Below are 12,009 nucleotides of genomic sequence, written 5' to 3'. Positions count from 1 at the left end.
GACTATGTAGGCAATAAGAATAAGATGAAAAACTACTAGATAAAGGAAAGCCATGTTAAGTAATCCGTTACCTTCCTGTGAAATATTTCCCAAGATCTGAGGTAGTTATTTAGTAGATTGTATTAGGAGGTACATTACATTGTATTAGGTACTGGGGGGAACTCAAAATATACTGCTCCAGAAGCTTACTATTGTAGTTGGAAAAATAGACACACAGAGGAGAATATAAAAAGATTTTACATTTAGTAAAAATTATAAGATTCAAAAAATTAGATATCAACATAGGATTACTTGCCGGCAACTTGACAATTTGTGGTTGGCTGTCTTCTACCTCTGTCTTTTACCTCTGTCTTCACATGATCTTCTCTCTGTGTACATCTGTTTCCCAATCTCCTTTTCTGAAGACATCAGTCATATTGGATTTGAAATCACTCCAATGACCTCATTTAACCTTAATCACCTCTTGAAAGACCCAGTCTCCAATATGGTCATATTGTGAGGTGCTGGTGGTTAGGACTTCAACATATGAATTTTTTTTTTTGAGGGAATGCATAGTTTATCCCATAACAAAGTTGTCAGACTACTGGGCTCTTACAGACTGTAGGCTGTAAGCTAGTGAGATCGTGAAGAATGGACTGGTTCAGGGTAAAGGAGAGAGATCACATAGGAGGCTTTTGTGGCAGTATAAGTAAGTATTATTGTGGTAATTTGATGTTTGTGAATAAAGGGAAACTGCTATTTGAGGAAAAGTTTTTTTTTATCTTTGGCCTGAGGCCACATATTTTCTTTCTCCTGGTGTTCACTGGGAAATTGGCCCTTTTTGTGTGTGTGTGGACAGAGTTTTAGTTTTCTTTTAAAGTGTTTCATAAAAGCATTAATTTTCTTAACATATTTCTTCTATCTCTTAAAAATGAGTAAACCGTTAAATTGAGTAAAGATGAAATGTTAGTGTTGTAAACATCTCATGATGGTTTTGGAGTCTATTAGAACAGCATTTTTTATTTTTTAAATTACATTTATCTAAAAACTATTTATATCCTTTGCATATTTTGTGGGCAAATATTTGGCATAATCGTTTTATCCCAGAATTCTTCCCCTTTTTGAAAAAATATAAGAAAAATGTGAATAATATAATACCAAATAATGAAAACCTTTTTTAAGTGTTGACATTTTTAAAAAAAAAATGTTAAAGCAATTCTTCCAGATTTGGCTAGCTGAGTTAAAAAGAAAAAATGTAAAAGGAGACTTAAATTCTTGCTTTTTTTCTTCTTGCCTGTAGTGATTAAATTTGTTTGGTCTAGGGAATTCATATCTTTATCCTCCTTTTAGTTTTATATCTACAAAAACATTCGTTGTAATTGTGAACCACTCTACTTTCAGATCTAAGGTGCTATAAAATGCATGAGGGGAAAGTGAAAAAGGAAACACTTGTAAGAAAGGAAAAAAACAGAAACATCAGATACAAAAAAAGAGGAAAAAGTCTTGAGGAAAAACCTGTTTAGGTTGTGCTGATGATTTAATGTTGATAACGAGTACTTTTGAGATACTTTACCATTTACTGCTTTTTAAAACTATAGTTAAAGTACGTAAGATAATATTTATTTTAGTAATTTTTTGATGATAAAAAAGCACATTTAAAAAATATGGAAGACATAGACAAGCTCAAAGAAGCAAAAAATTTACCTGTAATTCTCTCACCTAGGTATAACTCCTCCTCTCCAAAGAGTGAAGTGAGGATGCTTTTAATATAACATGAAAAAGCAGCTATGTTGATCAGTACATCTCAATGATGGCTCTATTTTTTAGTGAGGATGTTATGATCAGAAATTATTAAACATCCATACCTTTAATAGCATCTGTTTGAACCAATTTCTCCTGATTCTAAACAGGTTAACTACAATGTGGCATGCAGAACATCAGTGGAGGATGCACTTTTGAAATCTTGATCTCTGTTTAAAATTAAATAATACAAAGACCTATAGTTAATTTTTAAATAACTTTACATTATGTAATTGGGTGGCCCCTGGCATGCCTTGCTTCAGGGAACTGGCTATAGTAAATGGTCACGGGACTCTGTTATTCGGTGCTCATAAGACATCATTAACCTAACAAAAACTGTGATGATAGAGTAATAAGATTGAAGAATATTCTACAAATACTATCTGATCTATACAAGGTACCTAGCTTCTCTTATGCTTAACAGGTCCTGTTTATCTAAGGTATTAGTGGATAAAGTTCATAAAGCTTTTTGGTTGGGTGTCCCCGACCTCCCCGACTCCACGCAGCCAGGTCTTCTAAGGGTATTTCACTTTAATAAGTCAAGTGTGAAGTCCGCCTCTGGGAAACATTCATATCCTACTGTAGAACTGGAAGCGCTTCAACTATAGCGTTCAATGGAGTTAAGGTTTTGCCTGACTTCTCTCTCTGCTTTTCCTACCACATTCATGGGGTTCCTGGGGAGTAGGAATCATCCTATTCCCATTTTGAAAAGTATAGCACTGATTCTTCTTTATTCTGATATAATCTGGTAAATATATATTATATATATTACATATATTTTATATATATAATTATATATAATGTATATGTATGTACACACACACACACACACACACACACATAAATAAATAAAATCGGGCTACAAGAACTTCTTGGTCTGTTCTGTGGCAGCAGTAGGAAAACAAAAGAAGAAACGGCTCCAGGACTGGATTATTGTTCCTTAGCCAGCTCCATTAAGTTTACTGGACATCTTTTGGGTGCTGAACTCAGAACATTCAGGCTCTACCCTATTCTCAAGGGGAGGGGAGAGATTAACTATTTTATTGAGGTGTAATTTATAATTGGTATAGGTGAAACTGCACATATTGAAAGTGTACAATTTGTTGAATTTTGGGCCATGTGAAACTATCCCCACAATCAAGAGAGTGAACACATCCATCACTCCCAAAGTTCCCTGATGCCCCTTTGTAATGCATTCCAGCCTCCCCTACCTATCCATTTTCCATCTCCAATTAAACATTGGTTTGCTTTCTGTCCCTATAGGTTAGTTTGCATTCTCTAGAGCTTTAAATAAACACAATTATACATTATATTCTTTTCATCAGATTTCTTTCACCCTGTATTTTTTGATTCATTCCTGTTGCCTATATTCATAACTTACTATTCTTACTAGATCATTATAGAGATAATATCATTGAGAAATGTTTAATAGTTTAGAATTATCTTATGCTTTGTCCATTGTCTTGTTATGCGTTTATTCTTGGCTTCAACTGTGTGTATCCTATTTCCAATAGGATAGCTTTTGTATCCTATCTTATGAAGAATATGAAGAATATAAGCACAGCATAGTCAGTTTTATTAATGAACCCAAAGCTCTGTTTTCCAGGCTGCTTGCCTAATGCTCTTCACTCACTTGCATATTTTTTGTAGTTCTTTAATTTTTGATAGATATATCTGTCATTGCTTGTAACAAATTTATGTGACAATCATATGATGAGTTGGATAACAATGGAGTAACGGTTTCTGAGTTAACCAAATATTGGCCATTCGGTATGTTACAACTAAGATCATCAAACATACCAAGAATTGAAGAGAAAATAATCATTAAATAGTGAAAACACAACATTCTGTCTGGAATCACTGACTTTTTTGGTAATTTTTAACATTTATATGTTTGTCTCTACTTTGTGATCACTTAATTGAAATTAAGTGGCAAAAACAAAAAACACTATTTTAGGCAGATATACTCTCTGGATTATTATAAAAGTAAAAATTGGTTTATTATCTTAATATTAACATTTAGTCCTTTGAGTATGATAATAAAATATAGTTAATGAATGTAGGTAAATAGTAGATGAGTTCATTAAGAAGCAAATAGTCATGTTTATTGAAAGAGAATAAGACCTTTTAAAACGTTTTCAGAGAGAAAATACCAGTTTTCAGGATGGCGCTAGTGAGTCCTGTGGAATTACATGTGGTCACTAAATAGGGTAACCTGTTATATTTGTCTATAAATTAGTAATTAGGGGATTGAATTGGCCCATGCCTATTTATCTTATATAGCTAAGGTTCATGTTCAGATAGGTTCATATTAATTTGGTGTTTTTTTCTGTAATTCTTCCTTATCTGAACAATTTGGAATTTTGCCAGCAAGATGTAAATTGTCATCTATTTTCCTGACTTGTCGTGACTTTCCTTGGTGTATTCTAGCAATGTAGACTACCACTGACTGACATGATTATCAGCTGATTTGGACAGTGACATCTCTTTGCTGTCAAAGGAATACAGGGTTTTCTCTGGTAATTCTTTAGTACAGGTTATGAAAAACATTGCTTTTATAATTGTGGACAATTTTTATTTTCTTCTTGAGTGTATGCATATTTAATCAAAAGAAGATTCAGAGGAATTAGTTTCTATTTAGTATGGAGGTGAATAAGAAGGGATTATGACCAATTTTATGTTTTTTATATATAGTATTCTCCCCCATATATAACCTTTATTTCATCTTGGAACTTGCTGGTATGTATTTGATTCCACTAGGATTTTAAATTGACCTCAGATAATTGTTTGAAGTCTATTTCAGATGTTTTTATCTTCTATATTTACTTTTACCTTATTAAGGTTATCTTCCATAAGTAATTTGTTTTCACATTGGTATAGGAACCAAATTTGTGTCAAATAAGCATTATTTAGTATCAGCTAAATAGACGGTAATTATTCCTTGCCTCGTGTGTAGGCTGTACTAGGTGCTTTATGAATATGATACTTTTAGAATGACCAAGCATGCAGGTTCTGATTTCTAATTAATTTCTACTACTGAAATAATTCTTATATATTTTTGAATGTTTATGTTCCCCAGCATTCCAACCTCAGTTCTCCCATCTTGTAAATCTGTACCTTCTTCCTGATAAATCAATCTTCTTTACCTTCAGCAATACTTAGAGTCCAGTGATTCCCTACTTTTATATTTTCTAAGTTCTTGTCTCCTTAGGTACACAGGTGAAATTGAGTCACTCTTTCAACAAATATTTATTGAGTGCCTACTTTGGGCCAGCCACTATTTCTTATGCTGGTGATATAGCCTTATGAGAAAAAAGAACCAACAGCAAAAACAACAAAAATTCCTACCCTCATGGAGCTTAAATTCTAATATTTGCTATTTTCTAGAGGTATTTCAAACTCAATATATCAAAAAAGAGTACATTTCCATACCTTTCCCTAAAAACAGATGACATTCCTTTTCTGCTATTACTCTTTAAGCTCTTATCCCAATATATCTAGTTTCCCAGATTAGAAACATTGAGAGTTGGCCTCTATTGCTGTCCCTCACTCATTGTGCCTGCCCACAACAAACGTCTAGTGATCATTGAATCTTTTTGATTTCCTCTAAGGAGTGTATTTCTTTTTTTTTCCTTGCCACTGCCTTAATCTAGGCTCATAATTGTTTTGATTGGGCTATTTTAACAGGCTAACATCTGGTTGTACTATCATTAGATCTTTTTTCTCTTTGGTGAATTATTTGCCCTATTGCTAGAATTGTTTTTCCAGAAAATGAATTTTAGTAATCCCTCCTCCACTCTCTACTGTATCTGCCCACTCTGCCTCCTTGCAGGGCAAAGTCCTAACAAGGCCATGGAAACGTTGCTTTCCCAGCTCCTATCTAAAGGACTATGGAACCACTGTCATTAAGTTTTCTGGTTTCTTTATGATTTCATTGCCTTAGCAGATATCCTTCCCTAACAAGAGATACCTTTACCTCTCCTGGCTCTTCTCCACACTCTCCTAGCTTGTGCATCCTTCAGGATGATTCACATGTCACATCTCCAATTTCTTTCTGACTCATGGTGACAGCATCGGATTCCTCTGTACACTCAGAATTTAGCACATCGTGTTGCAGTGTAATTACTGTTTCCCACTAAATTGAGAGCTCAGAAGTTAGGTATCTCTCCTTATTCTGCTTTGCCATATGCCTCAGTGATAGAGACAGATACAGATTGGGGAAGGGCTGGAGTTCATAGAATTTGGGATGGTCCTCCTAAATAAAAGATAATATAAAATTATGAATACAAAATTAGATAAAAAGTGCATACTTCTTTAAATGAGAGTTGAAGGATCTTGTGCAAGTATCTTCATGCTAAATCTGCCTGTGTCCCACACCTAGGGAAATGAAAGTGCTTAGTTAAAACTTGCCGAAATAATGCAGTGGGTTTTTTTAATATGTTTACATACACACGTGTAAATAAAAAATCATATATTTATTGCTGTTGATTTTCTTAGGAAACACTAGTTAACCATTCTGATGCTAATACTGTTAATAATAATTCCTAATGCTTCTACAGCATTTCATATTTTCTAAGCACTTTCACATACTTACGGGCTTCTGACAACTGAGTCACAAGGAAGCTGACTCAGACCTAATGACTTTTACTGTGTTTGGCTATTTGGTGTGTGAAAAAAAGAGTTGAAATTCTCCTTTGAGATCAGATTTCACTTTGGCGGGGAATGATTCAGTTATTCCAGTGCATCTGTAACCTCAGTTAACACCCTACTCCACCTCCTGTTAGCCTGATGAATGCTAAGGAATTTTCTGAGTGCTTTCTAAATATCTTGCTAGCTCCATCTCTCTATCTCTTCGCTTCCTGACCTCATTATTTCTTCTTCCTTTCCTCCCCTATTTGTTTATCTGTGTCTTGCCATACATCAAACCTATTCCCTCTCCATCTGTCTTTTCTGGTAGATATGTATACTTTTTAGTAATAAAAGTGTTCTTTGACGAAACCGAATTTTGGAGTTTGTAATTATTGGCTTCCTTTCTGCTTCTTTGAAGTATTGTAATGGTAATTTCAAGGATCCTCAATAGTACAAAAAGTATGTATAGTTTTCAGCAATGGGAAAGATGATGTCCCTAAGCCACATATTTTATTTACTGTGTAGGGAAGACATGGTACAATTTTCAAGTACCAATCTAGAAATGATCAATTTTCACTTGTGTTGAGGAGTTACTTATTTAATAAATATGGTAAATCTGATAGAAAATTGGAAATCAAAACAAAATGGAGAGATTAGTTTCCAGACATTAACAGAAGATAAAATAATAATAGCAATAGCTTTTGTATGCCTATCATTTCCAGGCACTTTATATATGTTATTGCTAATGTCCACTTTACAGCAGCAGCTCAGAGAAGTTAAGTGACTTGCCTAGAATTTCACAACTAGTAAAATGGTAGCATGCTCGTAAGTTCCTTAAAGATAACTTTATAAGGCTTAGCCGCCTTAATTTGTAGGTAAATAACTATTTGCTTTTTTATAGTATTAGAGCACAGAGCTATGATTTGGTAGAAAGAACTTGTCTTTGATGTTAATCATACTTGGGTTGGCTTTAAATGTTAGTTAGCCGTGTTATAAGCTTCATGAATGTTGAGGAAAACAATTTATCTTTCTGAGCCTCAATTTTCTTACTTTAAAATGAGAGTATCTAATACAGAGCTGTTGGTAGGATTACAGGAAATACATGTGTATAAAGCACATCTGCTCTGCTTAAGGAGACAGGGATATATGAAAACTATTAAACATTTTCATTTCAAACAGTGAAAATAATGTCAGTTCATTGCATAAAAATTTCACTTAGAGACTATTTTATCCTCTGGAAGAATCATTATTATAGTAGATGCAATAGCATTCAGTTCTTAAATACAGTTTTATTATTATTACTGAAGAGCAGTTTTTAAAAGTGTCAGATAATAAGTTGTTGTTTTAATTTGTGGATTACAATTAAGCCTACATTTTAGACATCCAATGGTGAATATATATTTGGCAACTTTTACCTCTTGAGGGGAGTATTAGGTGGTGAATTTGTACCTGAGAAATAAAGTTGCTTTTTTTTTTTTTTAATCAGCAAAATAGCATGGGAAATTAAACAGTTTGTTACTTAGGGAATCTACTCAGAATACACACCAATCTGATTGAGTAATTTTAAGCCTATTATTTCTTTTTTCTTCTCTGCCTCCAAATCCTCTTGTAGCTGAATTAGATTACTTTTGGCTGAAACTTGCAGATAATTGTTGATGTTTTATTACATAGACTTTTTAATACCCCCATATAATAATGGCTGTAGAGATATAATTGCTTATTAAAATATTTATAAGACCTTGAGAAAGGTCCTTGACCTTCTACTTCTGCATCTGTAAAATGCGATGTTAGCAAGTTATGCTTTAGAAAGAGTAAAAGCCCACAAAATTTTCTACTGTCATCAACTAAGGTATTTGAAATTATTAAGCATTAATTTTTTCTTCTGGCCAAATTTAAGAGTTCTAAATTGCTACATGAAAAGTACTGCAAAGAATGTGCTCACGGAGAGCAAGAGAGTATAATCAATCATTCATGAGCCCTTTTCAGTACACGTGTACTTTGCTTCTCTGAGCAAAGAGCTGGAACTAAACCTACAGGGGATGTAGACCACTAGTCACCACAAGTAGGAGAGAAAAACAACCATATTAAATGTCATTTCATTATGCTGTTTTCTTTCCAGAAGATTTCCTATAAAAAAATTTGAGCCTGTCCTTTTCCGAATATGGTTTACAAACTTAATCTTTATTCCTATCCAAATTCAACAAAGGGAAATTATAAAAGCCACAAACTGAATTTAGGAGGTGCTGATTGATGGGGAAGGATAGAAATATCTAATTATGTATAGTGCGTATAGCTCAGTAATAGCTAAGTAGGCGATATGATAGACGATACTCTTCATAATTTTTGAAGGAAAAAATTCCAGAATGGGAGAAACAATTTGGAATAATAATAGGAAATGGGGGAAGTAGAGTTATTTTAAAAGTTATGAGGGAAAAGCTCCAGAAAATTATTTTGGGTCAAAAGGATGCATTTCAGGTAGTTGGATGGGGAGATAAGTTGAAGCTGCATAGTTATTCTAGTTCCACCTTCTAGTTTCACAGTTTTGTTCGTATTAGAAAAGTTGTTTCTATTCACTGTCCTTAAGGACTTTCCCTGAGGAATCATTCAGTCAGGAGACAAAGCCACATATTGTTCTGCCCCAGATGACAGGTATCTTCTGTACTGTCATCTCCTCCTGCCGTTGATAAGTCCTAACGCAGAATAGCTGCCACCATGTTTTTTGGGTTCCATGGGGATACTTTGAGTATCCACACTTTTTCTAAGCACCAAGGACACAATTTACACCAGCCCGTTGGAGAATTGCCTCATTTCAGGCAGGCAAAAGAGCAGGAGGCCGGAGCCTAGAGTAATTTCTCTGGAGAATTTGTTACCGGTGTAGGAATTGCACCTGAGAATTGTGTGGCACGAAGTTAATCTCTCTGCACAATTTTTGTTTGCCCCCAAGAAAATAATGTGGCTGGAGCAGCTAGCTGCCTCTGAGACTGAGATCCACTTGTTTTTCTCCTGCAAGAACAGCCTATGAAGGAATCCCCCTGCATGGGTCTGTTCAAGAAATATGTGGGCCTGTTCCGTCTTGATCCTTAACACGGAGGTAACCACCAGAGGCAAACTGCCCAAATAACCTAAATGCTTCCGAGTTTAGGGAGTAAGAGTGCAAGAGGCTAAATCTTCATTCTCAGAAGTATCTAAATCTTTTCTGTGAGTCACCGTGTTTGATGTGAGTTAACAGTCGAGGTCCGTGTCTTATAGCGATGTACTAAGAGAACATCGTGGATAGAAAATTTGTAAAAACGGGTATCCAGAGGGAAAATATTGGAATCTATAGATCTCTAACATAATGTGTTTGTTTTGCTTATTTTAAAAAATATGGATGAAGGCGAAAGAGGAAGAAAATATAATACAATGGACTATAAACAGAATTTTTTAGTCTAATACATTAAAAAGAAAGTTCAGCCTTTTAAATAGCCAGTTGAGTAATAACAGCAGCCCAAGCTTTTAATCCCAGATACTCCACTGAGTTGTTATATAACCAAACCTTAGTGAGTTTTAGCTTATCTGTGACCTACATGTTTTGGGGAGCTAATTCTAAAATTGACTTCATAGTTGAGTGTGAGTAGTAAATAAGGGTGCTTACCTCAAAAAGCATCACAAAATATAATTTGTGTGTTATATGAAAGTGGCTGTAAATCTGGTAAAATGTCTTTATAAAGCTAGTATGTGCTTTAAGGAATCTAAAATTAAGATAACAACATGTATATTTTTTGAAAGGATAATGAACCTTTCACTTCAGGCCAACAGTCTTAAAAATAAGAGGAAGTAACTTTCAAAACCAACGCTAATTTAATGAACATGTTTGTTGATATAAATAGGTTTGTTGTATATCTATAATAAAATATTTTAATTTCTGTGTTATGTAGTTTTTCTTTGCAGTAGGTTTTATTTATTCTCCTTATTAGGAAATTCCTAGGAAAAGGAATGAGAAGATAATTTTACCAAAATTTGTTTGGAGTATGTAGATTCTTGATCAAAATAATGATTTTGACTTGTGTGTGTCTACATAATCATGGATTAATATGCTACTTCTCTATATTATAGTATTAGCTTAGGTATATAATGTGACTGACTATTCATTGTATGGAATTGTCATTCGGATATGCCTGAAAGATAAATTTCCTTTAGATTAAAACAGATTTATATTTATGTGCTCTCTTGGGTTCAGCCATCATTTCCAAAGGTGGGGATTTTGGTTTGTACTGTATATATGTTCACAAGTAGAACAGCAACAGCCGTTTATCACTTCCTCCCCTGCTATGGTCTCTTTCCTGTGGTGTTGGCTAATCCAGGACCATAAGCCTCTACTTCTAAGGCTCTTATCTAACACAGCTTGGCAAAACTAGAAGCAGAGTAGCCACCAGAAAATCAGAATAAAGCTTTATTTTTAATGGCAAAAATGAAAATTCTTTATGGGATATTAATTTTTGAAGACATGTTTACATACAATTTCCTTTCATTTTGCTGGAGTTAAGTAATCTAGCCTGAAGATATTTCCAGTGTACATTTTATAGTGTACATGTTACAGTGAATTATTACAGTGAATCTTGATGTTACATCATTCAGTTTTAATAGCCATTAATTTATGGCCAGTCTTGTTTCTTTTGTCCCCTTCCAGTTTTTATGAAACAGATCCTAGAAATTTTACCATTTTACATATAAATATTTCAACCCAATTACTTTTTACGTATGCACTTTTAAAACATTACAAAAGTATAGTTTCCTTAAATAGAGAAAGCTAAAGTCCTCTTTTAATTTCTCTCTGACCTGAGGCTGCCTTTTCCATCTTTCCACCCTTAAAAGTAACTAGTACTATAATTGATTTTAGGATGTATCCTTTTAATTCATTGTTGACTGTGATGAGAGTACATATGTACATATTTATATGTAGCACATATTTGTATATTTAAAAATAGATAAATTATATCAAACTATACTTATTCTGCAAATCTTAATTTCATTTTTCAGATCTGAATTGTGACTCTATTAATAAGTGAAAGGGAGGAGGAGAGGGAGAGGGACAATATCTTTATAAGGCCATTAAAGTTCTACCTCCAAAAACAATCATATTGAAGGTTATGGCTTCAGCATATGAATTTTGGAGGGATATAGTTCGGTTTACAGCAGCATTATAAGGTACTATAATTTAGCCTTTTAAATTCTTGACCAAGACAGATTTTATTTCTGGAGCAGTCATACCACTGACATGCTATTGTTTTTATATTGTTATATCTGTGATTGGTATTACTATCCAATCAATAACTCAAGCAGAAAAAGTTGGGATTCATGTTATGTCCACATTACCAGGTCCTGTTGTTTATAACTCTTAATTCTTGTATTTCTCTCTCATTTTTATTTGTCACTTTTATCTCTATTTTTAAAAAATGCTCTTTAATCATTCTTTTTTTTTTCCAGTTTCTCTTGCTCTTACAGGTCTTACACATCACTAGCAGAGTGATCTTTCTAAAACTAAGCAACCATGTTACTCACTGTACCAAAATAAACTTCAAAATTAAATACCTATACTCTTTACAAATGGTATGCAGGACC

This window comes from Pteropus vampyrus, unplaced genomic scaffold (genome assembly GCF_000151845.1).
Source record: "Pteropus vampyrus isolate Shadow unplaced genomic scaffold, Pvam_2.0 Scaffold109, whole genome shotgun sequence".
NCBI lineage: Eukaryota > Metazoa > Chordata > Mammalia > Chiroptera > Pteropodidae > Pteropus > Pteropus vampyrus.
The sequence above is the reverse complement of the archived record's forward strand: the minus strand, read 5'-3'. Positions refer to the sequence as shown.